Raw genomic sequence first — 27,356 nt, 5'->3', positions numbered from 1 at the left:
ATACCAACCATCATCAAAGTAATTATTTTTATTGATATGCATTTAATTGTAGCTTGTTTCTTGCATGTGGCTACAAGTATTTGCAAATTCTCACAGCTATGCAATTACATAACCATATTTGTAGTTGTCGACTTTAAAAATCAATTTTCCCCTTGTTCCCATAGTGGAAATGATTACAGGTTATATAAATGCAAGTTTTAGCATGACAGTGGAGCAGAACTGATGTGGCATACTAATTTATTCATTAAAGTGCATATGAGCACATTATAGACGAAGTTAGTTGCATGGTTTCCTTCTGCCACTGCTGTCCTGGTATGCATGCTCCATTCAGAGTGGAAACTGACAAAGAATCTTCGGAGCCCTTAAGTACATTTTGATTTGGACACCATTAAAAAAAATGATTAAAATGCCACACTCTGGAAGCAACAATATTTTTATTTGGTTCCTAAAAAGGAGAGAGAACTTGCTATTGAGCCAAAATGAGTAAAGGAAAGGATGGACTTAAGTAAGACAGGCCGTTAGGCAGGAAGGAAGTCAAGAAGGAAGGAAAGAGGGGGTAGGAGGGAGGGACAAAAAGAAGGAATAAAGGAAATAATAAAAGAAAGAAACTTTTAGTGAGCAGAACTCCATAATTTGTGACAACAATATGGCACCCTTAATTTTTCTTTAGTATCTATTATATTGGACACATAAGAGACATATTCTTACTTTGTCATTTATAGAATGATGCCATTTGGCATCATGGCATTTATTCAATAATACTTTAGATCTCTATATAAATAAATAATGTATTATTCTATTTTTAAACATTGAGGCATGGAAAGGTATAGCCCACACCAACTCAGACCTTTGGAGACTAATAGAGGAGACATAAACCCAAAATAGGTTAACAAAACTCAGCAAATCATTGCTACCATCAGTAAGTGCTGGGAGCATCTTGAGGTAGGAGGCAATCGCTGTGGCTTAGAGTGTTCAGGGAATAATCACAGCAGAAGAAAGGGGATTGAGAGAGAAGGATGTGAATAATTTGATCTGGGAGGAGAAAAGAGAAGGAATTATAGGAATAGGACTTCACTATTCAGGGAAGTGAATGTGCAAGGCATGCTTTGGGGAGTTACTGGGCCAGTCTGGCTAGAATGGATGCTTCATCAAGAGAAGACAAGGTAAGATTAAAGGGAAGTTTGGTAAAATTTGTTAGGATCTCTAATGACACCCAGCATTTTAGTGGTTTTTAAAACCAGTGATTAGCACAAAGGAACATTTTTAAAATGTTCTTTTCTTACTGAACTGGTGATAAAAATCTTAACTGTGAGTCTCCCCCAATGCTACTTTGTTTTTTCTCCTGCTATTTGCACATGTTCCCAAGGAAACTCGCATGTAAATAGAAGAAATTCATGTTACTCTTCAAAATCAACATTTCAATTATGCATATTGTCATGGTTTTCAAACTTGTGCATTAGCAAAGGTCCCAAATTGAAGATGTTGACTACATTTGCTTGCATAATATATCATGTTCATTGATGCAGAAGCCACACATATGGCTTATTCTCCTGGCACTGGCAGAAGACATTGTCTTTGTAATTTCCAACACTGTCTTTCTTTGGTTATTTTAAAAAGGCATGCTTCTGGGAGTTTCTTCTTCAGGCCTCTGTAAACAATGAGACCTTGTGTTCCAAACAATTCGCTTAGCTTGCCAAATCCCTTAGAGTATGATATACATGATTATATAATCAATAACTGAGGTTAACGAATATCCTGAAGGGTCTATTTCTGAGCATTTATTAAGCACCACGCACTGCAAAATGCTTTACAGCTTTATCTCACAGAAACACAAATACTTTATGTGATAGTTACCATTAGCATCTTCTCTTGGCAGCTGGGAAATTAAGGCTCAGAAAGGGTAAGTGATCTCTAAAGGTAACATACCAAGAAAGCAGTCAAAGCCAGCACTCTGAAGCCAGGAATCAAATCCAAGTTATCTGGCTCCAGATATTGTAGTTGTAACCACAATGGTTTACTTGAAGTTTTGTATTAATTGCACATATACGCAAAATATATATTTACTTTTTGCATTTATGTATACATATCCATGCACTTTATGTATTTGTGTGTGTGTGTATATATATATATGCATAAACTTATGCACAAATAAATATATACAGATATACATATATATGTATATATAGATATACATATGCAGATACATGCATGTCATTTGTTCATTATTTGTGTTTATTCATTTGTTTGTCTATTGTAAGTGTACATGTTTGTGCACAGCACAAAGGGCACATTGAAAATGGTAAACCCAACCTAAACTTTTCACTGTCCCTGCAAATAACTCACAGTAGCTCTAAAAAGATCAGTGGACTGTGCTATGATGTTTCCTTGAATACCCCACAAGAAATGATCCAGAAAACTAAGTTCTCTAAATTATACCCATATATTAATGCATTGCTCTCTGCAAGAAAAATATGGCATCATTTGCCTTTATTTCCAGATCATGTCTCAGCTCTTTGGCTGTACAATTTATTTTGTGTAGGAGTGAGTTGAAGCAAAGTGGAGAAACAAAAAGGGATCCTTCTCATGAAAGACCCTTCCTTTCCATTTACCTGTTCAAATATTTGAGAGCTACTCCCTTCCTAATATTTTCCCTGATCCCTAACCAAGAGCAATCTCTCTCCTAAGACCTGCCATAACAGTTTTTTAAAACAATATCTCTCCCAAGGCAGCTATTGCTTTTTATATTGTATTATAGTTATTCTTGTATCTCTCTTACATTCTCTATTAGATTAAGGCTGCTTTTTGTCTGAGTCATCTTCCCCTCACTTTGTATACTAGGAGCAGGGCACTGTGGTATTAACCAAACATTGATTTAAACAGGGGTATGGTAACATTGGCAAGTCCTCGGTAAAGCAGAATCACTAAATTTTGTATATGATTTTCAAATAGTTTTTGAAGACAACTACAAATTTCTGATGACCAGTTTTGCTATCTGATTAAAATTTTCTGGTCCTTGTTGATTTTACTTCAGAACATGTCTCTAAACCCTGCTGTTAAAAAAAAAAAAAAAAAAAAAAAACCTACTCATTTGAGTTTATTTACTTTTTTGTTTGTTTAATATAAACTTTTTAAAACACAGATACCAATGTTGGAAATTATACTATTTCTAAAGCTTTGGTCTTGTGGAGAGAATTGCATCTCAGGCATATTTATTTTACTTTTCTTGAGGTTGAGTTCTACCCAGTGGGAGAGGAATAGGGGCAGAGTAAAGAGGGAAGGCAGCAGGCGATAGAAAAACACAAAAGAAGCAAACTAGAAAAATAGCGCAAAGAGGGTATGTTCAGTTTGAAATGGAAAAGACTATGCAAATGATCATTTTTCTTTCCAAACTAAGATTTCTTGGTAAATATGTAGTAATCTCAAAGAATCTAGGTTTCAGGAAACCATTTTTGAATTGGACTAAATAGAAACATAAATTCCTTTGTTTTGAGGTCCTTTTTTTTGAACTCTTGGCATTTTGAAAACTTAATTGTTAACTGAAAGTCTCTGTGGTGTAGTAGAGTCTATATTTTCATTAAATGTGCCCCTTCCTAAATGATCTAATGTAGACCTAAATTATTGGGGAATAAAAAGATAGTAAACATGAAGCAGTACTAAAATATAGATACTTTCAAAGCATATAGTTACAGTCACTGAGCTTTACAGAAAATCTCAGAACCTTCTACAGTGTTATACTCTGGTAACTGTAGCTGTGTTATCCGTGTTACACTTGTTGTGTGTTAGAGAAGTGGACATCTGACCCCATCTAAGAGCCTTTTAGAAACTCAATATCTTGTCATCAGAAAGAGGGCCTTTAGTTAGATAGAAGGTATGTAGATGCCAATCCTGAAGACATGAATTTTTTAGATGCCAGGAACCCTAACAAATGATAAAATGCACAAATATTTCTTATTTATGAAACAGAAGACCTGCAATGTGAAAAGTTTTCTCTTATTTTTCTCAAGTCTAGTCTTTTTTTTTTTTTTCTGTACAGGCAATTTCTTTGGAACTGTAGCAAGTAAATAAATTCTAGAATTTATGATCATTTTGCCAACTATACCCAGTATTTCTCAAGCTGAAGTTAGAGACCAATTCCCATACCTTAGTCTTACTTGGACAAACTTTGTAATTCAATTTATCCACACCCCCCCATCATCACCACCACCAACAATGTACACCTGTTTTGTTTTACTTTTGCGTCAAAAATTCTCCTTCTGTGCTCCGTTACTCTCTGTACTCTGAGATGACATACGGATAAATTTGAGTTTGCAAATCTGGTTCCACAGGTTCTATTTTCTCTGAGACCCTCTCACCTCACTATAAGTCTCCTCCCGATAAATGGTGATATCTTGCTACCTTGTCAATAAATTTAGCAATCCATAAACAAAGAAAAATAAATCTTTGTCATTACCCAGATGTCCACTGGGTGCTCCCCACCACTAAAACTGGCTTGAAGTTCTCAATTCTACGGTTGCTGAAATCCTTAGTTCTCACCAAATCTTCTGGAAAATCCTGGGGTTGGGGGTATTGGCTGGGGTGGGTTATTAGAAGCAGGTTCTCCAGTTTTCTGCTTTCTGGATTCTTTTTCTCTCCAGCAAAGTTGTTTCTGTGGGCCTTGAAAGTGCCAATGTGAAATCCAAACTCTTAAATGGCTTTCACACAGGCAAAACCATTCTCCCAAACACCTTAAAGTAGGGAAGACTTTACTGAGGAGCCAAGGTTTATAGGGAGTCGAAAAAATATTGGAAAAAGGTTAAAATTCTCAGTCTGCAAATATTTTTGAGGCACCAGGAGTAAACCACATCTTAACCCATACCAGGCAGTTCCCAAGTTTCTTTGTTTGGTTAATGTCTTAGTTTGCCAGGCTGTTGTGAAAAATATCACACAGTGATTTGTCTTAAATGATGGTAACTTATTGGCTCAAGGTTTTGGGGGAAGTCTAAAATCAAAGCGTCAGCAAACTGCTGCTTTTCCCCAAAGTGTGCAGCATTCTAGTGCTGGCTACTAGTGATCTTTGCAGGTTCCTTTGTGTATCTCTGCCTTATGTCCCATGCAATGCTCCCTCCTTTTCCTTCTGGGTTCCATTGACTTCTGGCTCCTCCCTGTGGCTCTCTGTGACTCCCATTTTCTCCTTTTAAAGTCTCCAGTAATATGGATTAAAATCCAGCCTCATTCAGTTATGTCTTCAAGAGATCCTATTTATAATGGGGTCATATCTTCAAGAGATCCTATTTATAATGGGGACACACACACAAGAATATGGATTAAGAACATGTCTAAAGTGGAATACATCATTCAATCTATCACAGTCTTTTCTCTGCCCCCTCCAACATACCCCTTCCTTCATGCTACTCCTCACTGCTGTTCCTTCCTCCCTCCAGAATTGGCAAAGGGATTCCAATAACAACTGCCTTATATTATACAAAGCAATTCTACTCTATCTAGTTCTTATTCCCAATCTACCGAAGTCTTTAATCTCTCTGGAAGTTTTAGTTACAAATAGCAAGTTAAGAAAACAAATAAAAATAGTGTCTACATCATTTCATATTCCTAACATGTCTCTGAAATCAAGTAGTAGTAGAATGAATTAAGGCTTAGAGTCAAGAAGAACCAGGTTCTAATTTCTATGTGAATTTGAATAAGTTATTTGTATTGTCAGTACTTCAATCCTGTAAAATGGAAAAATAGTAATTTTTTTATTATTAAATGAGAAATAAGAGTCAACAAATATTAAGCATTTAGAATCATGCCTGGATCTATTAAATGCTCAATAAATGCTGTTTCTCTTTTATTAAAATAAGGGGAACTAAAAAACAAAATAAGCTATAATAGCTAAAAAATTACAAATGAATTGACAAATTATTCCAATATTATAAATCAGTCTAAATAATTTTGATCTTGCATGATAACTTACATGTGCAAACACTCAAACACATATTGATTCTTTATTGCTGCCATAACTAATTACTGCAAAGTTTATAGATTAAACCAATGCAAATTTATTATCTCACACTTCTGCCGGTCATAGAGATGCATTGTCTTAGCTGATTTCTCTGCTTCTGATTTAACAATGCCAAAGTCCAAATGTTGATCAACTGGACTTTTTTCCCAGGGATCTTCTTTTGGGGGAAGAGTTTTCCCTTTCCAAGCTCATCCAGATTGTTGGCAGAGTCCAATTTCTTGTGGTTGTAGAACTGAGGTTCCCATTTTCTCACTGGCTGGCAGCTGGCAGCCATCCTCAGCAACCTGAGGCCTCTATTCATCCCTCACATATCTCTGCCCTCACACATCAGAGCCAGGAACATGACTGGAATCCTCACGCTTGCAGTCCCTCTAACTTCTGCTGTCGTTCTGTCTTTTCAGTTTGAGAAAGTTATCCACTTTGAGGGTGCACATGATTAGATGGGCCCATTTGATAATCTAGAATAATTTCCCTATTCTAAAGACTGTAACTGTAAGATCCCTTTTGCTACTAAATGTCACATGTTCACAGGTTCCAGCTGTAGGGCATGAACCATATTTGTTGAACATTATCTTGCCTACCACACTCACAACAAACTATATTTTTAAATAAAAGATTCATAATTTAGAGAAACATTGAAAGAACCAAATAGCTAAGTGTCCTGTAATATCATTACCAACACTTAACCTATGATAAATCACATTTCTAGCCAACCCTGTTCTCTAGCTCAGGATGAAATGTGTAGGGATTTTGCATTCATATTTCAGCCTTTCCTTATAGTCCCAAGAACCATGCAGCATCTGGCATTTAGGATGGTGCATCGATCTTCCAGATTACGTATCCTGTAGCCTTCTCAGGACATTTCCCAACTTTATATTCTAGTGGGCTAACTTTTGATTCCTTGCCTGCAATTTCAGAAAGAACAGCCTAGCCTTTTCCTGGTAAGCCTGTCCCTCACTTCTCCACAGCTCTCTCCTACATTCTGTTTGACTCAGCAGAATGAATATCAAGCCTCAGATATGGGCATGTCTGCTGTTTCCACTACTGTATTTTTCTAAGAAGGAGACTTTCCTCTTCCCATTTCTTCTAGTATTTTCAATTTAGTAGATAGCCCGTTCCTTTGTTAATTCCTGCAATTTCCAAATCTCCCTAAATCTCTCTATGTGTTCTGAAGTTTTATAGCAAGCAGATCTTCCTTTTCCTGGCCATTTAAACACCTTCCTAAACAAATCCCATCTATTTTGGTTTCAATGCTTATTGGTGATTCTTATAGTAGATGAATAAATACACGGGTAATGGTGGAAGACTCATAGTTTTTTAATTAGACATCTTTGTTACGTCCCAGATGGTAATATGACCTATTAATGATGTGACATGAATCAGAGGACAATTTTCATCACCCTTACCTCCTTAGTAATTTCTTCATAGCTTGTTAAAGCACACCAGCAGAGGGGTTATTCTACCTGGCAATTGGTGGTTCCTTCAGCGACAAAGAAGATCTTCATTGTTGCTTAACATCATAGAGTTCAAAAATGCCCCGGTTCACATGGAATCACTGAATGGACTAGAGAGTCAGCAGAGAGACCCCTGATCACAGCAACTCCGTGGTTGCTGCCATAGCCCACCTGTAACACACAGCATCAAGGTTGCTTGGGGAATTATGAGAAAAGCGATTCTGGGGCCACATCCGAAACCGACTGCATCAGCAAGTCTGGGGGAAACGGCCAGCAAGCTGTGTGTTCACAAGCCGTGTGGGTTATTCTGATTCACCTTGAGAGCCGCTGCTGTAGCCTATCATTTCACACTTGAAATAATGCCTCACTAAAGAAACATTCAAGAAAAAGAAAAAATAGAGACTCACACGTGTTAGAGTGGTTCTACGCCAAGAAAAAGTTATCCAAGGCGCATAAATCATCTAAAATACGCCTTAATCTTAAATCAAATAAATACTTAAACAGTTTTCTTTGTCATGTAATAGTAATACTGTGAGATATCAAAGCTGAATGTTTGAACTGGAATCATACATGCTTTCACTGTTTACTAACTGTTGACATTGGCTAAGTATAGGTTCTCCTCAGCTTCACTGTTGCTAGTCTCTTTTTTTGCAAATTAAAAAAATGCCTTTTACACAGCTAAGTTATTTTGTGAAGGCTATCTGCCTAACTCTTTAACTAATATTGCTTTGATATGAACTATTTAAAGTATACACATTATTTGTTTTTTCATGAGACTCAGAAGTTTGCACATACAAACATTTTCACAGCTATTCACAATTAAAATATCATTGCAAATTTAGCTTTATGGAAATACACTATTGTCTTACCAAATGCATTTTTCTTGATTTCCTAACGCCCTGTTTTACAACAAAATAGAAAAAAGTAAGCAAGGCAAGACATGCTGAACCCAAATCTCAGATAAATCAGAGAGTTTATTCTTAGATATTTTGCAATATCTTACGGGACATACCAGGAAACTGAGGACACGTTCATGTCAAAAAGAGACCAAGTGGCACCTATTTAAGAGCCACAGGGTTGAGCAGTCAATACCCATTTAATGTGTTTTCAATTGGTTCAGAAGAGGAAACAAAGTAGGGGCAGAGAGGGATAAAATCAAAGCAATTTTTTTCTCCTTTGAAATATCTGAAAATGTACACGTTAGAGAATCTAAGAATCAGGTTAATGGAAACACCCCCAGGAAATCATATTTCAGAATTATGATCCAGAAATCTCTTAAATACCAAATGCTTTGCATTTAACCAGTATCCATGCCACTCAGTGTGAAGTGTCACTGTGGCAAATGTCATTTACACCACACAACCAGCTTTCTCATTTGCTGAAGAGCAACGAAAACACATCTTCAGGAATGGGCTGAGGTCAGGCTGTCTCAGCACCTTTGCTTTCTACAGTTTGCAGGGAAAAGTTAACACTGAAACGGAAAAGAGGTTTAATAAAAAAGCAACAATGTGGGCGGGCCGCGGTGGCTCAGCGGGCAAAGTGCTTGCCTGCTATGCCGGAGGACCTCGGTTCGATTCCCGGCCCCAGCCCATGTAACAAAAACAAAAGAAACAAAATACAATAAAACAAGAAAATGTTTAAAGATGTTTCCCTTTCTTCTATCCTTCCTTCCTTCTCTCTGTCTTTCCTTTAAAAAAAAAAAAAAAAAAAAAAAAAAAAAAAAGCAACAATGAGCAAGACAGTAAAGGTTTATCGTAGCAGTTTTCACTGATATGAAATGTAGCAATTTTCATTGATATGAATATGATAGCATATCCTTATATGCTAGATATGATCTAAAAATACCACCCTACCCATATCCAAAAATCATTAAAGTATTATATGCCTGCTTCCTCTGAAAACATGATCTGTCATTAATGAAACAAAAACTACCCTCCTCATTAATGATTAAGAAAATGATACTTATCATATATTTTTAATTTCCAAAGACCATTTGACACATTCATTGACAGTTTTTGCAATGTTAAAGTTGCTTCTGAATAAACTTACACTTTCACTGCCATTGAAATGCCTCTGTAAAAAAATGATAATTTTTAGCATATATATATATATATATTAAATTAAACTTATTGATTCATAAAATACATAAATAATAATATTCATTTTTTTTTCTGGGAATTCCCCTGGCAAATCAATCAGTCAATCAAATTGCAAGAAACTCTTTTATGTTTTCTACAGAAATGAAATAAACAAGAAATTAGCTTCAGAAAGTCTAAAAACAATTGAGAATATTTTTAGATATTAATGTTCAGGCTATAAAATAATGGGGATATTCTGACTGAATGTGGAAGGAAGCCTGTCAGCAGTGTTGAAGTATTGACACTTCCTAGAATAGGAAGGGGTGATTATATTTTTCTTCTGTTTTGCTGTGAGGTGCAACAAACAAGACCCAAATCCAGCCTGGTTATAGAATGACTGGGTTTGGGGAGTGTCCTCACTGCGGCATTTGCGTCATAACAACTATGCGTTTTAAAGGCTTGGAGCATTTCGTGAACAGCCAGCAATTAACTTTTATCCACATTACAGGCTCAGCGGACTCTGTTGAAGTTTAAGTATATACATTGTTATCAGCATAACAACAATATTTGCCGCCTCTTAGAGAAGCATGGTTAATAACAAGCAGGATTTTTCCTTTCAACTAAAATACAGCCTTTTCTCTCTGCCCTATATATTATTAAACAAGAACCCAGAAACAAGGCCAGTGCAACAATTCATGGCTGGTTGATTCATGCTCATTATTTGACATAGCAAGATATTCTGCCTGTGAAAGACAAGATGATGGAATTTTAAAGTGGGTGGGTTGGAGTTGGAGAAGTAAGGCCTGTTCCAGAGTTGTAATAATTGCACAGACTATTTTCTGCACCTTGTTTCATAACCCAAAACATGGCTGGGTGTGTGTGCTCTGCTGGGGAGAGAGGGCGTGTAGGGGGAGCCAGAATCAGTTTACACCTGTCTGTCTGCAATTCCAGTTGCCAAAGGATGCTTGACATAATAGGTAGAACAAGGTATACAGAGGGAATGGGTGGGGAGCTGGTGCTCCTCTTAGGCAAACAGTCAGCACCTGATGTCCAGCATAATGTGATGAGGTCTCCCTGCAGGCAGGTGGGGTAGGGTGTCCTCTGAAGACATAGCAGTCCAGGACCCCGGCAGCCAAGCCATTGGCTTGAGGATCTTTATAGAAGACTCTTACATTATAGTTTTCATGAATCCTGTTTTGTCTTCATGGACCCCTAAAGGCCTTCCATTAAAAAACTATGAAAAATTATATTTTACAACGGAATTGGCATAATGATGAATATAATTCAGGCTGTATTCAATTTTTCTTTTTCTTCTGATTTTAAAAAATATATTAAAACATTTCCATGAGAATGTATTTAAGAAGCCGACTAACCAAATTCCTGAACATAAATAGTTTGAAAGACTGTTAGTAAGATTGTCACCACCTCCCCAAATCCCCCCAGGAAAAATATATACAACTGTCCCATGTTACATAATCAAAAATTAATGGAGGGGGTACTGCTCCCACTTGGGACCATGGCTTCCTCTGAAGTATCGCAGCCCCTGCTCTTTCAGTCACACATGGTGTGGTAGTTAGATTCAGCTGTCAACTTGGCCAGGTGAGCGTACCTAGTTTTGTTGCTGCGGACATGAGCCAATGGTACGTGAACCTCATCTGTTGCTGATTTACATCTGCAGTCGTCTAGGAGGAGTACCTGTTGCAATGAAGGACGTTTGACTTACTTGGCTGGTGCTTAAATGAGAGAGCGCAAGGTAGCACAGCCTAAGTAGCTTGGCATACGTCATCTCAGCACTCGCAGCTCAGCCCAGGCCTTTGGAGATGCAGAAAGAAAATACCCCGGGGAAAGTTGTTGGAACCCAGGGCCCTGAGAAGGCCAGCAGAGACCATCTTGTGCCCGCCCACATAAGAAAGAACCTCAGTGGAAAGTTAGCTGCCTTTCTTCTGAAGAACTAACAAAATAAATCCCCTTTTATTAAAAGCCAATCCGTCTCTGGTGTGTTGCATTCTGGCAGCTAGCAAACTAGAACACATGGCAACAAAAACAACTTGTACATCCTCACCAGTATCTGATGATGAACAAAACTAAAACAAGAAAACGTTTGTTTACTATGTTTGGCCATGTTGGTTTTGAAAGTTTGCCTGATCAGCTGGTCAATAGATCCATTCAGCAAGCCTTCTGTTTCAATATTCTCTGTGTGTGGTAAGCTGGAATTGGAAAATCAGCACTGATTTACACATTGTTTAGTACCAATTTTGAAGACTGCGAATCCTCACATTTTTACCCACATGTTCAATTGAAGTTGACTGTTGCGAACACAGGGATTTGGTGACCAAAGAAAAAAGAAGGGAGTTATCAACTTGTAGTTGACTACATAGATGCTCAGTTTGAGGCCGATCTCCAAGAAGAACTGAAGATGAAGCGTTCTCTCTTTAACCACCATGATTCTCACATCCATGTGTGCCTCTACCTCATTTCACCCACAGGCCACTCTCTGAAGACCCTTGAACTCCTAACCATGAAGAGTCTTAACAGTAAGGTGAAAGTTATGCTGATAATTGCCAAAGCAATTTCTAAAACTGCATTACAGAAGTTTAAGATCAAACTTATGAGAGAATTGGTTAGCAATGGTGTCCAGATATACCAGTCGCCAAATGATAATGAGACTATCATTAAAATTAATGCTTCGATGAATGGACATTTACCATTTGCTGTTGTAGGAAGTATGGAAGAGGTAAAAGTCAGAAATGAAATGGTCAAAGCTCATCAGTTCCCTTGGGGTGTTGTGCAAGTGGAAAATGAAAACCATTGTGACTTTCTAAAGCCCTGGAAAATGCTCATTTGTATGAATGGATGGCCTGCGAGAACAAACCCACACTCTACACTATGAATTTTATAGGTGTTGCAAACTGGAGGAAGTGGACTTTAAAGACATGGGCCCTGAAGACAAGCCTGTTAGTCTTCAGGAGACCTATGAAGCCAAAATATGTGAAATTTATGGTGAGCATCAGAGGAAGGAGGAAGAGATGAAGTAGATGTTTGTGTAGCGGTAAAGGAGAAAGAAGCCATATTGAAAGAAGCTGAAAGAGAGCTACAGGCAAAATTTGAGCACTCTCCATGAAGAGAGACTGAAGCTTGGAAGAAAAGCGAAACTTGTGGAAGAAGAAATAATTGCTTTTTCCAAAAATGAAGTTACTTGTGAAATATTCCAGAACCAGTACTTTGTTGCATCAGGTAGCACTTTAAGGGAAGAAAAGGATAGTAAGAACTCCAATTATATGTAAAACAGGTTCTGGAGCTATGCATCACAGAAGGGCACCACAAGCAAAAGTTATTAAAGAGTTAGAGTATGCTTTATAATATTTTTGTAATTCTCATTTCCTATATCATTTATTAGTTATATATCTGGCAAAATGGCCGCAGTAATTGTCATTTGTGGAAAAATATTTTCAAGTTTAAGGTCAAAATATATATGCTAGAGTAGATTATACTACTTACATACTCACTGCTAGAAAATTTTAAACTGTTGGTTGGAGATGAATTTAGATGATTTTTCCCTGTTGCCAAGTTATTAATACTTTGTAGTACATTGCACCAAAGAGAAAAGTCTCAGGGCCATTTAAAATACAGATCTCATCTCCAGATTATCTATATGGTTGCATTTATATTTCAAGATGAACCTTTTTAAAAAAATATTCTCAATGTAAAATGGTCGGGAATATACTTTGAAGTGCATTATATACTTTAAACTGTGTAGCTGCTCAATAGTTTTATGGCAATTTTTCAATTTTTATATAATTACCTAATCGGTAATATCCCAGTCTTCCGTACCAAATTATTTGCCCTTCTGTGCTTCAGTACACCTTATTGTGATTGATGTATTGGTGTAATGAAACAAAGTATGATTAATAAAGGCATCAGGTATGTAAATCCTTTTTGTAGTGATAAAGCACTGTATTACACAGTTTTCATTAGGATGTATTACCTACTTGTTGCTTAAAACTCTGTCTACCAGGGAAAAATAAGAAGGTGAAGTCATTTTACTAAAATACATATTTTTAAAGAAAATAGCTATGAACACCTGAGTATTAAAGTTGTAAGAAATTCGGATAATTTATATCTCAAGGAATATTTGAATTCAAAGTGTCTTAATAGTATTCTCAGAGCAATTTAGTGATTGCCAACATTTTCTTAACATTCTTAGGTATATAATTTTCAATTTTTTGCATTTGAATCTTTCTAAATAAAACAGACATTTTACTCTTGACAAAAAAAATTAATGGAGTTGTTTGTATTGTTTCTGAAATTTTATATCACAATTCTAAAGCTGTGACAGTGCATAAATTACACATTTCATCAAGTTTAACAATGTCAGAGAAAAACTAGGAATGTTAGACACGTTATGCCCCAATAGACCAAATTTATGAGAACCCGTTTTCTGTATGGCTTATTTATTCCCAAACATTTAAAAGATCATTGCAAAAATAGGAATAGCATTGACAATTTCCCTTTTATATGGAAAGCCTAAGAACCCAGAAAATATCTATTGCATACCATTTATATTTTATTTCATTTAGCAAACATATAGTATGTTTATAATGTGTGACATACCTGTGTAAGCTTTTTACAAATATCAGTCTTCATTTTTTCTTCCTAACAGTCTTATGAGGGAGGCACTATTATTAACCCTCTTTTATAAATGAGGAACCTGAAACTTTGAAAAGCAGAGGAACTTGCCCACAGTCACACAACTGGTTAATAGCAGAGCTAGGATTTACATTCAAGTAATCACTCTTCAGAGTCCATGCTTGTGAGCAATCTTCTTTGCTGCCCACATTAATAGAGCACAATATTTTTTTTTCACTTCAGATTGGGTACTTACTTATTTTTCAAGTAAAATATTGTGTTTTTTTCTTAAGACCTAGGTAATGACCATCTTCTCTCGTTGCTGCAGATCGATGCTTGGACTTGGCAGTCCTTATTTTCACAGTTCAAAATTCTTTTGCAGATAATGCACGATTCAGAAGAACTGCACCCCTACTGAGAGCAGGCTGGGTTAACAAAGGCTCGATTGTTCTGCCTTGGTGTGCCACTAGTTTCCACTGCCCAGGAAGAGTTCATTTACAGGAGTAATCGATCGCTTTGAGAGAGAACCTCTCCCTTCCCAAAACTCTTGGTGTTTTAGTTTCATGGGAGGAATCATAGCCCGATTCCTATGAAGTCTTTCATTGGGATGTGACATTTCTTTAGAAATTCCCTGTCTGGTTTAAGTGTACAATCATTACTGAGATTTTCTCACGTGGCTGTGGGTTATACATCTTTCTCTTCAACGGTTAGGTACAAAATATATGAGGGCTTTAAAAAAATGTTTTAGGAAATTTTAATACAAGATTTATCCAATTAAAATATACTTAAGACCATGTTTATTACTCTCTGGCACTTTTGTCAGATTATTTTGCCTGGAAAAAAAAAAGCTATTATTCAACTGTGTGGAGTTACTTTATTAATAGGCTACAGAAATTTTAAATCAGTCTTCATTAGTTTTGCTAAAATCGCTCTTTAGAAAAGCCCATTTGTTTGATCCATTAGTCTTTATTCTCTTGGGTTGGATCAACCATGGCTGATGAATAAAATATTTTGACAAGTGTGGGCATCAGGAACAATTATGGGAGAATCTATAGTAGCTGATAAGCTAATTGAATTACTTAGCTGGCTATATTACTGTCTAGTTGATTTTGTAATGAAAATATAGCTTTAGTTATCTATGTAGCCTTTAACACCTCATAGACTTTTAACACTCATGAAGCACTTACTCTGAGCCAGGGACATTCTAAACAACTTGTATAAACATTAACTCTTAAGCCTCATCAAAATTCATGGGTAGCATTATTTTCCCATTTTGTGGATAAGGTACAAAGAAGTTGCCTAAGATCACATGGCTACATGGAGACTCAGACTCAGTCAGTGGGTCTGTAGAATCCCCACTCTTAAAAGCAACCCAATACACTTAAGTGGTTGACTTGTTATAAAACAGATACAAGCATGTTTAGATCAATTTGTCTAAGCTAAAAATGTTTATGGTGCCACTCCACTGTATTATATGTTTTCAAGTATACGAAAAGAAAACCACACTCCACTGTATACATGTTCTGCTCCAGTTGTTTAAGGTTTGCACAAGGGTAGGGAGATGGGAAGTATCTTTGTCAGATCAAATGAAATCTGTTTTTGTCAATTTATATTGTCTAAGCCTCCTGGTCTGTAGCATCAGTGTCTGGTAAAAATCACTGCCATCATCCAACATATTAGCCAAAAGACAGGTGTTGCAGGAGATGAACTATTAGTAGAAACAAAGTGTGCAGTCACAGAACTTTTACCTGAATCATCCCAACTAATTTTCACTCTAAATCAGCTGAGTTCTATGGAGCCCCAAATCTGTCCCCAAAATTCCTTGGCTGGGCTATAAGACAGTGATCAAGGGATTTGTCCAAGACGTGCAGAAGTGATGGCTCAGAAGTCGAACTACAGCAGTCTACGATGAGGCAATAGTTTAAGATAATATATTTTATTAAAATCAAATTTATGAGAAAAGTAAATAAGGAAGTATGAAAGCAGCAACATTGAAAACTGGGTATGAAGACTTCCGATAACCAATGTGGAAATGAAAGAGACACCCATGTTGTATTCAGCTGTGACATCCCTTCAAACTTAATGACTCTATTTGTATTCTTCCTTCAGCGAGCTATGCAATAATTTCTCTATTCCCAACCAATGCTTTCTCCCCTCATATTTTCATTTCCAGCTTCAAATAAAAAGGAAAGAAAAGATTTCAAGAGAAGCATGAAAAGAATGCATATTAAGAGAGGTACAAGATAACAGAGGGGAACAAATTAGTGGCTCTCCAATGATCACCCGAGATCTTTTGAAATGTCGACAGTGACTTGTACTAGCTATTTGTTTGCAGTATACTGTGAACTATTTTTTAATGTTGTCTAGCCTCTAAAGGCAAGCAGAATTACCCAAGAATAGAAAATGTGATGATAAGAGTGAAAAGGAAGGTGGTTGTTTTCTTAATTGAGAGAAAAAATTGTATTAGAACACAATTAGGAAATGTGTGTTATATTTATGTGTTTACATTTATGTCCGTGTGCATGTGTCACACACGTATAAGAGACAACAGCATGATATATTCTTGCTCCAGTACAAATCTAGCTAGAGATGAAGGAGAAAGCACATAGTTTGTTCTTTAAAATTTGTGCTTTACCTTAGATGAGAAATGGCCCATCAGGAAGTAAAGTGAAGAGGCAATAGTTTAAGATAATATATTTTACTAAAATCAAATTTATGAGAGAAGTAAATAAGGAATATAAAGGAAGTATGAAAGCACCAACATTGAAAACTGGGTATGAAGAATTCTGATAGCCAATGTGGAAATGAAAGAGACACCCATGTTGTATTCAGCCATGACATCCATCAAACATTTCATTTTTAGAAAATAAGTGATATGTCAGCACATCAAAGTTCTCATATGTGACACTGTGCAGTTACCGCTAGAAATCACATATGCCTTTTTTTCTTTTATGTTTCTTTTCGCCTACATTTTTGGGTGTCTTAGACCAGGGATTCTCAACCAACGGTCCACGGACCAGCAGCACCAGTATCACCTGAGACTTGTTAGAAGTTTGGATTCTCCAGCCTCCACCCAAACCTACAGAATCAGAATAGAGGTGGGGACCGGAATCTGCAGTTAGCAAACCTATGAGGTGATCTGAATCCTTATAAAAATTTAAGAGTGCTGGCAAAGGAGAGAAATATGCCTCTTTGACAATCTACCTTCTTTGCCGTCTCCCTATGCACCTAGCAGTTTCCAATATTTTACATAGATCTTTAAGTTAACAACAACAACCAAAGAAATAATAACATTAAATGCAACATGAAATAAATCACAAATAATTCCTTATGGTTCCCAGATACCTCGGTTCTATTTGTCAATTCTGTTTTGTACATATATCTTCAGGAAAGATGCAGGGAAAATAGCCCCAACATCATCTAACAATGAACACTTTTTAAAAAATTCTCCTTTAAAGCTCACAACCGCCCTCAATGAACATAGTAGCTTATCCTTAAATAGTGCCTACTAGGTGGCAAGCACTTTTTCTAGGAGCTTTGCTGGTATTAACTCAATTGTTCCTCACAACACACCCAGGAGGGGCAATTCTTCTGTCCATTTTACAGATGGGAAAATCAACACTCAGAGAACTTAAATCAATGGGCAAGCTTAGACATCTAGTTAAGTAACAAAGCCAGCATTCAAAGGCTGGCAGCCTAGCTCCAGAGGTCGTGTCTAAATGTTTAAGCTCACTGGATTTATTTATGTTGAATATATTTATGTTATCTTAGGGGTAAGAAAGGTGTAAGGTCAGTACTTTCCTAAGGTTACACAGTTACTCAATAACAACTCAGTTCTACTTCATCCCTCACACTTGTACTTAATTTCCTATTCCACCTCCGCCCTATGTACCAACTAAGTAAAATGTAATTAGCCTCTTGTATAAAGTGATTCAACCTTCGAGGCCCTGTTATATGAATTAAGTCAAATAATCCATGCATGGCGCTTAGTGCTAGCACATAGTAAGAGCTCAAATTCAGCTGTCTCATAATTATATTTATCGAAATAAATAAGGATTATATTCAGTTTCATTGAACTGTAAAAGTTGCTGTCTATAAGAAACTCTGAACTTCAGAGATGTTAGTATGTGAAAATATGTATATCTTATAATGGATGGAATATGGCAATCTATATATAATAGACTTCCAGTCAGTGCAAGATGTCGAATTGTTCTAGCATAAACTTTGCACCCACAATTTTATAAATTGTTATTATGTGCCTGATAGGGTGGAAAGTATATATATTATTTTAATTTTCTTAATAATCTGGTAAAGTATTATGATTATTATTTCACTGCATATAAGGTAATTGAGGCTTATGGGAAATAACAGCCCACTCAAAATCAAACAACTGTTTGAATCAGGCTAATATCTGGGTCCCCGTGATACAAAGATCCTACCACACTTTGATTTATTTTGCTATCCCTAGTAACTTTTCTTAATTCTTTTCTCTGTGTGAGTCCCTAGACTCTCAGAACTTTAAAATGGTTCACATCGAAAGTGGCTATAATAATCCCTTCGTAATGACTTCAAACAGATTTACAGGATCAAGTGAAAGAAAAGACATTAACTTGAGGGATGAAGTATCAGGAATGAGGCAAAGGCAAAAGATTTCTCTCTTTTTGTTTTTCACTGCCAGTTGCATTCAATAAGTGCATTACACATCAACACACTTCAACAGTCAGATGAGGAGTCACAGAAGACATTTCATCTCTCTGAAGAATGACAATACTTTTAAAAATATATGAGAGTAGTTACATTTAAAAGCAATTCAGATCAGAGTGATGAGTTTCAGTCTTCCTTATTTACACTATATTTTTTCTTCTGCTACAAAGAAACCTATTATTAAATTTAAATGCATAGAATTATGTATTTAAATACTGTACTGAGGTCTGAGTTCTGGTAAATGGGTACTAGTATTCAAAAGGACAGGTCCTAGGCTTTTCTGATCTAGCAGAACTAATGTCTGGCTACCAGATACATTTTCCAAGATGTAGGTCAAACCATGATATTGTCATGGCTGAAGAACAGCCACTTTTCTTTGGACATGTTTTCTTGGTTAATGAAAAGAAGTATTTTATTTTCAAGAAAACATAGTATCTGAGATAAAGAAAATACTGGGTTTTTAGTGAGGATTTTGATTCTACCTCATTTTCTTTGATGTTTATATTAATCCATTGATTAGGTTGACATTGTTTAGAAACAGCCACTCCAAAAGGTTTTCTTTATTTTCTATCTCATCCTGTTGTTGCTATAGGATAGAGGAAAGGGAAATGAAATGAACTTGGAAACACTTAGATTGAACTCAATTATAAATCAAAATTTATTTTTTCATTCAGCAGAGTCTTGCTTGAATTATCCTGGAGGAAAAATGTAAGCTTGCTCAACAATGGATTGTTTTAGGAGTGGAATCATGATAAAGGAAAAAACTACCGCTTTTAATAACAAGCTTTGTCCATGGTTTTATGCTACATGAAATTATTGTTAAAGTGGCATTAAGAAAGTGGGCAGACTCACACATTCATCAGTTGCGAATGTGTGAGTCTGCCCAACTGGTCCTCCTGACAATTGAATGAGAAACAGAGAATGTGCTCGTCTCTAAAAGATGTGATCAAATTACTTAAAACTTTAGTGGTAGTTGCACTCACAGTAACCAACACATTAAACATATGTACAAAATCACTTTTTTAAAAAAGTGTACTCTAAAATTTCTGCAGCACTTTTTTTGCCTACTCACCAAGTTATTATTTAGATTTTCAGTAACCATATGAAACTGATTTTATGAGAGAGAGGAAGACTACAAAAACGAATCACCTACTTCCTGTCCTTCCATCACCACTCCCATTCACACCAGCTTACTGGTTTAATTGGAAGATGCATTTCCTAAAACTGGAAAAAAGGAACTAGTTCAAATTTGGAAGTCGTACATCTATTTTGTGTGTGTGTTTGTGTGTTTTTTTTTAATGTGTGCGTGTGTGGGTTTTTTTGTGCATCTATTAATGAGGCAAACACATCCCAGCGTCTCACTTGGGGCAGGACATGCCCAGAAGTCCAGTTGCAGGATAGGAGAGACTGGAAAGGTTGGAACAGGGAAGGTGAGGCAAACTTCAACTGCCCTGACTGGTACCTGTACCTGACTGGTACTGTTAACAAAGACAGCTAACATTATAGTCAGCCCGAAGCATTTAAAAATGTGTATATCTTGCTTGAGGTTAAAAGGAAGTAAAATCAATTATACTAATAAATAGCTATAGGTTTGGAGATGGCCATCAAGAAGTTACAGGCAAGCCTCACAAGTGATATTTTAAAATTACTTTAAAATGGTGGACAATTAAAAGAAGATGTTCAGTTTTAGAAGAAAGAAAGGAAAAGATCATTGCTCAGTGAGAGTTAATATGAGGTCTTGTATGTGTCTCCCCTAGCACTTTCTGAAGATTGCTAAGGATTAGTTATAACTTCAAAACACTTGAGCAGTATTATTTGCAGTACACATTATACAGGAGATTCAGGAACTGCTATTTTAGTGACACTGCCTAATAAAAGATGTCAGATAGCACTTAAAACAAAGTCCTGAAGAATTAAATGCTCTCCTATAGCTAAGGCCACTAATTTTTAAAAATTTATTTATTAATTAAAAAAATAAGAAACAAAATAAAGCATCAACATACGTAATCAGTAATTCACAATATCATCACTTAGTTGCATATTCATCATTTATTAGAACATTTGCATTAATTCATAAAAAGACAATAGAAAAAGAAATAAAATGAACACACTTGCTTTAATTGATCACTAGCATTTAAACTAAACTTATTTTAGCGTTTGTTCCCCCTATTATTTATTTTTATTCCATATGTTCTACTCCTTTGTTGACAAGGTAGATAAAAGGAGCATCAGACACAAGGTTTTCACAATCACACAGTCACATTGTGACAGCTGTATCATTATTCAATCATCCTCAAGAAACATGGCTACTGGAACACAGCTCTACATTTTCAGGCAGTTCCCTCCAGCCTCTCCATTACATCTTGAATAACAAGGTGATATCTATTTGATGCATAAGAATAACCTCCAGGATAACCTCTCAACTCTCTTTGGAATCTCTCAGCCATTGATACTTTGTCTCATTTCCCTCTTCCCCCTTTTGGTCGAGAAGGTTTTCTCAAACCCTTGATGCTAAGTCTCAGCTCATTCTAGGGTTTTTCTCAATCCCTTGGTGCTGAGTCTCTGTTCATTCCAAGATCTCTGTCCCACGTTGCCAGGAAGGTCCACACCCTTGGGAGTCATGTCCCACGTAGAGAGGGGTAGGGTGGTGAGACTGCTCGTTGTGTTGGCTGGAGAGAGAGGCCACATCTGAGCAACAAAAGAGGCTCTCTTAGGGGTGACTCTTAGGCCTAAATTTTAAGTAGACTTGACCTATCCTTTCTGGGGTTAAGTTTCATATGAACAAACCCCAAGACTGGGGGCTCTGCCTTTAGCTTTGGTTGTCCATACTGCTTGTGAGAATATCAAGAATTCAACTTGGGGAAGTTGAATTTCTTCCCATTCTCGCCACTCCCTGAAGGGGGCTTTGCAGATACTTTTCCACTCCACTCACTGATCGAATCACTCTGGGATTCATCGGGGCATCACTCTGGACAAACCAGCAAAATCTCTCATCCTACCTGAGATTCCAAGTACTTATGGCGTTCAATCAAACTATCTACATAAATTATATTAGGAAATGCACTATTCAAAATATAAATTTTGTAGCTAATAAACATTTTTTGCTTTAGTCTCACACAGAAGGTGACATTTTAAAATATTAATTACCATCTATTTTCAGTACCCTGAAATAATGACATTCCTTTGCTCCTCCCATGCAAAAACAATTTTAAAATTGTACCTTGTACATTTCACTATTATTCTACACTCTAGGCATTCTTAGATTATACCATCTCGATCTTTAACATCTATCTTTCTTTCTGATTTCATTTATGTCCCCAGCCCTCCTCCCTCTATCATTCTCACATGCAGCTTCATTCAAGTTTTAACATAATTATATTACAGTTAGGTAGTATTGTGCAGTCCATTTCTGAGTTTTTGTATCCAGTCCTGTTGCACAGTCTGTATCCCTTCAGCTCCAATTACCCAATATCTTACCCTATTTCTATGTCCTGATGGTCTCTGTTACGAACAAAATATTCCAAGTTTATTCACTAATGTCAATTCATATCAATGAGACCATACAGTATTTGTCTTTTAGTTTTTGGCTAGTCTCACTCAGCATAATGTTCTCAAGGTCAATCCATGTTGTTACATACTTCATAAGTTTATTCTGTCTTAAAGCTGCATAATATTCCATCATATGTATATACCACAGTTTGTTCAGGAGACCACTAATTTTAACTTCCAGGAGATTTAAGATGAGATAATGGAAATTACTGTTCAGTCCCATTTCCTCTCTTGCTCTCTCTCTCTAAGATTTTAGCCTTTTTAGGATTTTTTTTTTCAGCTCATTAAAGCTGGGTTTGAGACAGATATGGGGAGAACATTGTTCTATCTAAATCCATGCCTCTAGACTTCATCCTGACTCAGGTATTTATAAAGATACTCACCTTTCCCCATCTTCTCCTCATCTTTGACAAGCAACTCTCAAAATCTCAACCAAAACAACAAAAGCATACCACCACTAATAACAGGTAATAATATAATAATGTCTCCATCACAAAATTGACATGAGCCTAGGCACATTGCTTTTATTTCACCCAGAAAATGCAAACATCATAAAATCAACAGATTCAACAACAATATATTAAACAAACCTAGTGCTTTGTTCCATTATCTAGGGAGTTTCTTCATTATTCTCACCCCCCCCCAAAAAATGGGGTGGTGGTGGTGATAATTGCTTTGCATTTGTGTGGAAAGCCATTCAAAATGTAAAAAAAGAAAATACAGTAAATGAGAGCTCCATTTCTAGTAAGAGAATATGGTTTGCAAATTTTCAATATATATTTTTGTCTAGCTTTCACTCTTAATGGCTACAAAAATAATTTCACCCACTGATGAACTCCTGAAGGCTTTCATTGGGGGGATGACATAGCCGTCTAGAAGAATGTGCAAAGGGAGATGTAAAGGAATATTTTGGAGAATCAGAGCTAGTTTAGCAGAGTGCTCATGAAGGAAGAGTTGGAAGAGGCTCAGAATATGAAGGGAGAGTGGAGCTTAGGTGCTGAGCCTTGATCCTGAGGGACAGTTGCTCTCAACTGAAAAGTTAAATTAGACCCACCTGCAGAGCATTTTCAAAGTATTCATATTCTGGATGTCTAGTTTGGGTAGATATCCAGAGTTAATAATGATCCACCTATATGCAAATCTTAGAATGTTACTGCTATCTTCAATAAAATCTCATTAAAATGTCTGATTTCCTTGAATTTGATTTATCACATTAATTAAACTATAACAAGAACATTTGACTTATGTTTAGCTTTCTTAAAAAAGTGTGGCTTTCTAAATTTGCCAAGTTATTACTGTCTAAACATAACTTCATGAATGAAACAGTGACATGAATGAGCATAACACATTTCCCTTTATTTAAGGGAAACTTGAAAGAAGTTTCAAAAATAAGGATATATCCTCTTTAAATTATTCATCAGTGAGGAATTCTGAAGCTTGAAAATCAACCATGTCCTTGAAGGGCAGGGAAAATGCAGCACATATCAACAGAAGCTCCCCATTCTGCAGATTGGAAGGGTTTGCCCTTCCTCTTTGGTGAAGAAAAGAGCAACAGCTGATTACTGTCATTTGGATTTCACCTGCTCTGCATTAGAGCATGCTATATTGGAGTAGGCACTTTTAGGGAGCAACCCCTTTTAGAATGGCTCAAGTATCTGAATAGTTGATGTATTTTCTCCAGATAATTTTTTTCACTTTTTAATTTAAAAATTGTACCAGAATTAGAATTGCAACAAGCTTTCTTATTTTAAAATTTGATTTAAGTAGGGAAAGGAATTCTGCTGTAGTGGAAGATTTTTGTAGAAATAGGCTCACATCTTAGTTGTGCCTTCAAGTGTGTCCATGACACACATGACAGAGTGGATGTTTGCATTCTGGTGACCCAGTGCCATGCCTTCAGCAATGAAAGGGGGTTTTCTCCTCACACAGCAGCTCTGAGAAAGGCAGCTGCCACAGCAGGTAAAAAGGATGCCCTCTGGCATGGTTTCCTACTCCTGCTGCTCCTCTGCAGAAGGTGTTTAGTTTTTGCTTTTATTCTCTGCTTAGCAATGTTGATTTAATACCCTTCCTTGCTCAAATTCTCAAATTAGTTGTTAGGGAACTAATAAATGAATGTGCTTAAAAGTTGGCTGCTATCGTCACTTTAACAAACTGTGCCTATTCAAAAGCTGATTGTTTTATGTACAGAATATGATAATTTACAAAGGTCCAATTTCCATGAACTAAGCTTCAGTGTCCATATCTAGGAATTGTCCTTTTTTATACAAACCATTTAAATTTACAGATTTTTTAAAGCAATATTTTACGGGTAATTCTCTTTTAAAAATAAATAATAGACATGGGATGCTTAATGGGTTTTGCCCTTGTTTTTCTATTGACTTATTCTAGGATGTGTGTTTTGATTTTCTTTCTAAATGTCTAGTCCCTTCTGAGTCTTTAAAATATGCACAATGATTTCTTCCAATTATTGATCCAAAGTAAATTGTAACTCTAGTAATAGTAAAAATCATTTAATCTTCTAAGGCTAATTACCTAAAAGTTATTGTTATATTATGATAAAGCATAGAGAAAAAAGCCTGGAGACCAAGAGTAGTGAATCCCATTAGTTAACTGCACAAACTCTAGGAGCTACTTGATTTTTCTGGGCTTCAGGTTCCTCTATTGTGAAATGAGATGGTCAGATGGGGTTACCTTTATGGTTCTTGCCATCTGGGGAAAAAAATATGATCATGTGAACATGGTAAATATGAATCATGCCAGAAGATCTTTGCCTTTTATCTTAAATTTGTTCCATTATCTATGAGCAAACGGTTCCTCAGTCTTCATTTCTGATTATTGAACAAATATTGTACAGTCCTCAGACATGTTGCAATACAGCAAAAGAGAACAGAAAGAAAAGATTAGGTGTAAACTCTAAATGCTAACAGGTACAAAATCAATATATAGGCATTTTCATCCAATGTTGTAAAACTAAAGTTTCCAGATTAGGACTGACTATTGAAACTTGATTTCAATTCACTTTAAAAAAAGTGAATATTCAGAACTATTACTACTTTCTTTTCTTCTATCATTCTCTTAACATCCTTAATATATATATATATATATATATATATATATATATATATATATACATTGCAATTATTAAACACTTTATGTAAGTTCTGTGCTGTCTTACATTTCTGTATTTTATGATACACCAAATATTGTTATTAAAAATTATCCATCATACCAGTAGAGAAAGAATAGATGTATATATATGTAGAAAAAATATATAACCAAAAATGGATAAGACGATAGAAACATTTTTATATATCTGAAAAATTTGTTAGCATAAAAATTCATTTTTATTCTCTTTGGGAGCATTCTATGATGTTCTTCATGACAGGGTTTGTATTTAGACTGATCACATTTGATATTGAATGATGCAGTTCAGCTGTTTGTACACAAAAATGAAACAATTACTGCTGGAACCACATTTATTCCAGTATTCCTCTGTAACTATGGTGACAGTGCTCTAGTGATTAAAAAAAAAAAGGCATAGAACTAGCATCTAAGGAAAAAAAAAACCCTGTAATTCTAGATTTACAAGATCAGTTTAGAGAAGAGGGTAAAAAACATAATCTACTTAAACCCCAATACACAGTGCCTTTTATTTTATGCTTTCTAATCTTGGGTTGTAAATGTAGAGTATTTTGATACTTACTATGTTGTATGTTTCACACCAACTGAGAATCAAATGAAAATCAGCGTTATTTGGGGTATTATTTCCTATCATTTCAGCTATGCCATTATAGTATCAAGTATATAAATAAAAATGGAAGCATTTGGATATGTTGAGATTTATATATACCTTAATGTCAAGCATAATAGAAACAATGTATCTATACATTTGTCACCATCTTTTCCCTTTTGGCATCAAGCAGGCAGAATCTTATATCACTCCTCTTCCGAGCCAAAATAACCAGGTCAGCTCCTCTTACTTCAGGGTCTTTTTCTCTCCTAGATTCACGCACTGATAAGCATTCCAGATAAATATACTATAGTTTTGAGAGGGGCTGCTTGAAAGTCCTCCCTATGATTTTGGTCAGAGTAGCTGGTCAAGCAGCAGACTGCAAGGTTGCCTCACCCTTCCCTAGGAAAGGCTAAGTCTAAAGCCAGTTCTGAACAGGAGCTGAGCTCTCTGTCGAAGGATATTCTCCATGGTTCTCCAGAAGCCAAGATGCCCCTCAAAGGAAATGCAAATGTCTTATTTCCAAACACTTCCCAAATTCTATGAACTGAAATGAAAATGGAGAGGGAAAGAAGATGGTCTAACAATTCAAAAGATGAAGTTAGGCAATAAAGCATTTGGGAACATGTTTTCTCTCCCCAAAAATAATACATTAAGGAATCAAACCAGATTTTCCCAAAAGAGAAGCTATAGGATATTTGAAAAGTAGGCAGGTTAAGAAAACACTCACCTACATCAGGACACGGTGCTTTCTGGCTACTTAATATCAGATAAATAGCCACACCGATTTCTAGAAAATTGTCTCAGACTTCCTTACACTGAAACTTTTATCTTTCAAAACAAACTTTCATGTCTTTAATGTTTTCATCCTTAAATTGTGTTTTATTTTTATTCCAATAGGCATATTCCCAGTTCCTAACTAATTTTATGCTTTAAATAGTAGTTTAAGAAAATATGATCATTTTTATATTTATGGTACACTTTTGTTCATTAATTTTGCATATCTTGTGATCCTGATCATTTAACTCCATGAGCTGCTCTGTTTTTGTTTTATATAAAAGCCAATGTTACAATGTCATACTGTTGAAATAATTTATACCTTTAAATTAAATCTTAGTTACATTATTTTTTTATAGAAGTATTGGCTTCAAATATTTGTTCTGAAACTACTTTGCATTTGCATTGCAATTGTATTTGCTTGAGATTCCATAATA

General features: G+C 36.0%; 1 protein-coding gene and 1 pseudogene across 3 annotated transcripts in view; both read left to right on the top strand.

Moving 5' to 3' along the window:
* NALF1 (NALCN channel auxiliary factor 1) overlaps positions 1-27,356 on the top strand; it is a 636,618-nt gene that overhangs the window by 464,832 nt on the left and 144,430 nt on the right. The gene's annotated exons all lie outside the window — the stretch shown is intronic.
* On the top strand, positions 11,050-12,817 carry LOC143679543 (septin-10-like; annotated as a pseudogene).

This window comes from Tamandua tetradactyla, chromosome 4 (assembly GCF_023851605.1).
Source record: "Tamandua tetradactyla isolate mTamTet1 chromosome 4, mTamTet1.pri, whole genome shotgun sequence".
NCBI lineage: Eukaryota > Metazoa > Chordata > Mammalia > Pilosa > Myrmecophagidae > Tamandua > Tamandua tetradactyla.
This window is presented reverse-complemented; position numbering and strand designations above follow the sequence as displayed.